This window comes from Pinus tabuliformis, chromosome 9 (genome assembly GCF_031772625.1).
Source record: "Pinus tabuliformis cultivar Carrire ecotype Pingquan chromosome 9, CPIR1, whole genome shotgun sequence".
Taxonomy (NCBI): domain Eukaryota; kingdom Viridiplantae; phylum Streptophyta; class Pinopsida; order Pinales; family Pinaceae; genus Pinus; species Pinus tabuliformis.
In genome coordinates this window covers 1,313,486,478-1,313,491,785 of record NC_142307.1, presented here as the reverse complement: position 1 = coordinate 1,313,491,785, position 5,308 = coordinate 1,313,486,478, and positions in this window count along the sequence as shown.

The following is a 5,308-nucleotide window of genomic DNA, read 5'->3' as shown; positions in this document are numbered from 1 at the left end:
CAAAGCACAGTCTAGCTTGGCATGTTGAGGACTGAAAATGCACAATGCACAGTTTCAATCTGCAGGACTGCTACTCGGGAAAGTGAACTGCGCAATCCCGAGGGCCAACTGGGGCACTGTCTCCCAAAAATGTGTAGAGCGTAGCCTAGGAAGCTAGTGGGAGGCAAGTTCTACACAATTCCTAGGAGTAAGGTAGAGCCTTCCATCCCATAAATGTGCAGTGCAAGCCGGGCAAGGCAAGGTTCGGGCTAAGGCAACTCAAACCTGGAGACCGAAAAGCACTAAAGACTGAATGCATGTGAAAAGCTAGTGTAGATTTCAGTGAAATATGCATGTGATTCAAGTGAGTGGAGAAATCAGTCAAACGACAAACCAAGAAGCTCATCAAGCGAGTTGCCGAAACAGCAACTGTGAGTGTATAAATAGTGTTATGCATGCGACACTAAGGAAAGGTAATGAAAAACTTGAAACAACACTTCTACAAGCTAAAATACATTGAAATGCCAACATTCATTCAATAAAACCAAGGAAACAGCACTCATACAAGCCGAAAACTAAAAAGCGACAGAAAAAGTAGCAAAAGGCATGAAAAGAAAAACTTACACAGAAAAGTTGTGTTGACTGTGCCGAAGGTTCCTAGATGCCTCGGGAATGCCAGAGCTCTAAGATTGAATGTGAAGAATGAGCTCTGAGGTGTCATTTAAATAGATTTGGTGAAATTAGGGTTTATGACGCGCATGCCACAAATCTAGGAAAAAGCGACACTTGGTGGGAAGTTTCTAAAAATGGTTTTGCATGTAACTCCTGCTACTAAAAATAGATCCCTAAAATCTAGGGATGCTTTTTCACTTTTTGCTTTTTTCTTCTTTGGGAAAAGTTGTCGAGTATGCAAGGAAGGATTTCGTAGTTCTGGAGGGTATGGGACAACCTATTAGCACATATGACGAGAAGCCAGTGAGGGAAATCTTATGCATTGTTTCTAGACTGAGGGGCCCTGGCTGACTGGCTAGCTCTGTGTAATTTTTCGAAGCAGTGATGCTAGACTTCTCTGCGCATTTCCAGGGAGTAGTACAATTGGCCAGTACTATGCAATTCCAGAGAACAATGTTGATGGCTATTACTACACAATTCCGGAGAACAATGTAGTTGGCCTAGGCCACTCTATGCATTTCTGGATGGCAGTGCAGCTGGGTCAGTTTCTACACAATTCCTGGAGAAGGTACAGCTGGATGAAACTACACAAATTTCCATAGTAGTGTCGGCTAGCCTGCTCTGCACAATTTCCAGGGAAAGGTTTCCTAGCCTGCTCTATGAAATTTCCAAGTGTAGGGCAATTGTTGGCCTTCTCTGCTCATTTTTAGAGGGGAAGACAAGTTTCCCTCCAGATTTGTGTTGTTTTTCCCAATAGTCGATTGACCAGATGTGAACCAAGTGTTGGTGTGCTTATGGTTGACCGACGGGACAAGTGATTTGAACACAAGTTGTTAAATGACAAATGAACTCTGATAAACACAAGTACCTGATCAGTGTAGGATAGTTGTGATGATTTCGAGGAGGGAGGCTCCAAAATGAAGCGAAGGAAAAATTTTGGAGGGTGGTTGTAGCTGCTACAACATTGGTGACACACTAGTAGAACTCCATCTCTCTGTATGGACCTTGTTCGTGAAAAGTGAGTCTATCTCCTTCGAAAGTATTGTTCGACCCTTCAATCATCATGGCTTCAACACTAGACTTGATTTAAAGATATAGTCCCTTACCATTCTCTGGATCGGTCAACACACATTCCAAGCCAAGTCCAGTCTGTTTTTTTATTGAGGATGAGGGGTATATTGGTACACAAGCAATAAATATGTCAGAGGCATAGTTTCATCTCTGGTGTTTCTCCACTACTAATAGGCCCAGATAGTACCCTGGCGAAGTCACACAGGGACACAAGCATCGCTCAGCTGCCAGCGTTCTTGGTCAGTACGCAGGTGGATTTACTTGAATCACCTCTCTATGCAAGAAGCCTTTCTCTTCTTTCGCCTTATTAATTTTTTTCGTTTTCATTTTTTTCATTTTTCAAATAACTGCGAATAGGCACTCATTTATTTCAGAGGTGGAAGATGGATCCTGACTTATTGAGAGCAGAAGAGGTTTTCCCTTCATAGAAGTATTTTATATATACCTATAAAACTACTTGATAAGTTTTTCCCCCTAAACTTACTCTACTTGACTTATTTAACAAGGGTTAACCCAAAACAACTTATTAGAGTAGGTGGGACTAGTTAAAGTGAAAGCATTGTGTTTTCACCAAGACTCACTCTAAACAAAACGTATTTTCCATCAGGGTATCATTGATTGAATACAAGAATTTCTTTCATAAAGAGAGAGGACAACATATAACCAAGTGTTAATAGTTGTACAAGTCCTCTTGTACTTTACCTCTCTTGTCTTGAGAGCCACACACGGTTTCATGCGAAACTAAACCTATGGCTACAAAACAAGTAGAAAAACAGAAAGAAAAGAACAAAAGTAAATGAAAGAAAAGAAAGAAAATGAAGAAAATAAGAAACGCAAGTAAAGTAAAAAAAGCAAGCATGCAAACCAAGCAAAACAAGAAAGAAAACACTACTTCTACTCCTAAGCTAAACAATGCATGGGCTAGCTCACGTGAAATGATATTTCCAAAGCAGCCATCGGTGCATTGGTTGACCCATGTTGGTGAAGGCATGGTATACAAGAATGATAAAAGTGTAAACTAGCAAACATGAAGGATATAACAGTGAAGACCAACACGATCCGAGTTTAAAAATATCCACAAAAAAGAAAAGAATAAAGCCACAAGATAAGCATTCTGCGGATGTGTCATGGTCATGCTTCACACTACATGCAGATGACAAACATGTACACTATTTTTATTGTGACAGATGAGAAAACATGAGAAAGAAAGATAACTTATGCTTCAAGTGGAGGATTTGAATTCTGTGAACTAGATTGATCTTTAATGTAAACAGGTGAGTGATGAGGAGCCTTGGGTGTTTCAACAAATTTCTTATCTGGAGTGGAATCAACCTCAAGACAACGAGGACCTAACAAAACCATTAGCTCAAGCTGAAGTGCTTTGACATATTGTGGGGTTTCCACTTCACCAACAGGTAGATCATCGAAGACAGGTTGTTTAGAAATATCGGCGATGAATGAATCAACATCATGATCGAATGGAGAAAATAGATCGTGACAACCACGATCGGAAAATTTGATATGTTCATCGGCATTCTCATGATCTGGTGAATCGTATAGAGGGGTTGTTGAGAAACAATAATGTTCACCCTCTGCAAGTTTGGAAAAGATAGATGAAATATTGAGTGGATTTGCAAACACATATGTGTCCTCTCCATTATTCAATGATAGACTAACATCCGGTGTATCCTGTGAATGATCAGAAGTAGATGCATCCAGGAATGTATTCTCACACGAACAGTCAACAATGGAAGAATCACCAAATATATCAGGAAAAAGTGGATGAGGTGCGGACAAAAGGAGGTCATCCTTCACCGCAGGTTCTTCTTTAGATTCCCACACATACTCATCATAGATGGCAGCGTAGGTTGGTTGCTCAACACAAACTCCGTTGACAACTTGATTGTTGTGTACAACAAGTGTGGAGTCCCGAATAGGAGAACACATCATAGTAAAATCCAGAGGATCAATAGAACGCGGGGAAAGAGGTTAAGAAAATAATTCCACGTGAAAACCAAAAGTTTTGTCAACCAAATCTGAGTAGAGATCAAGATCAGGTGTGGGGGGAGGATGTGGCATTTCAATATCTAGATGTGCACCTTCTCCCGCCTCACCCTACGGGACCAGAACTGTTTGATGAGATGAGGACAGACAGTCACTTATGACAACAACCATGTTCGTCTTGGATTCAGAAACTCTAACACCAAGGTATCTTAGGGTCGGTTTGAATGATTCTAAGATATGCGGATTCTTAGATACATGAAGAAGATACTGAAATATTTCATTGAGAAATTCCCAATCAATTTCATCCCATGGGAATTGAAATGCGAGATCTTGAAAGCGATACCAAAATTGTCCCACAAATTCATTAGGAGTTTCCATTATCAGAGAATTTTTTTCTTAAGTGCTTGACAGTCAAAGTTATGGAAAGCATGCCATAACTCCAAAACAAGGTGGCAAAATGAGTGAATATAGTTTTTGGGTAGTGTGTTATGACATTGCCATGGATTCCCACGAAGTCTGAATGCGAACTGTGTGCAGATCACATAATCCTCACGGGATTCTACGTTTTCACATAGATTAGAAAAGGAAAGACTATGTATATCCCAAACTGTTACGCCTTCACATGCATATGTGTTTTGTGACAAGAGATTCCATAACTCCTCTGGGATTTCAAAGTCATCTCCATAAGATAAACATCTCGGGGGGCGAAGTGTAACATAAGACATGATAAATGTGTGAAGATTTAAAATAGATTTCGAGGGCTAATCTTGTCATATAGCCCTCCTTCTAGCACCATAAATGTTGACAGTGCTAGACCCACCAACATGTCAGGGGATCTCCCCAATAAGAATTCCCAACTAGACTTCAGACTGTTTAGAGTAGGATTCCCAGCAGTGGATAGTAAAGCTATGCCTTGACTACGATAGTGCACAGAGGTAAGAAATTTATCCTTGTCAGAAGCAAGTGTGTGACCTTGCAGCGAGTAAGGAGAGATGCATGTGGAGGTTCTAACACAAGGAAAGGGAAAAGAAGTGTATCCCTTAGAAGCCTGTAATAGTAAACAACTTGAAAGGAACACACGATCTGAATGACATCATAAACTGGAAAGCAGAATAGTCAAAAATCTAAAGTGATTAGTCAATAAGATTCATATAATCACATACATAATAGTCCATACATGAATGGATAAGTAAAACTACATACGTTGCTAGAGTAACCAGAATAGTCAAACTACAATAACAACATATGCATGAAATGTGCTAGCTCTGTTATATTATATAAAGTGAAAGTTCCATCCATACATAGAACCATGATAGCCACTAGCCCCAATAGTGGAACGTTACAATCAACACCACATGCTCCTCCAAATAGATGTGCTCGCTCTGCACCGTGGAGAAGCCAAGGCTTGTCACAATACTCTCCAAGCCCTCTCTAAGCAATGCCTAGCAAAAGCTTGTCTCCCCAAAATCATGTTCTATGAGTTATGAGGTTTTATTTATAACAAAGGCTGGGGTGACCCTTGACATTCCCCTTTGTGACTCTTGGACTACCCTCATGACTCTTTACATTACATATGACTATT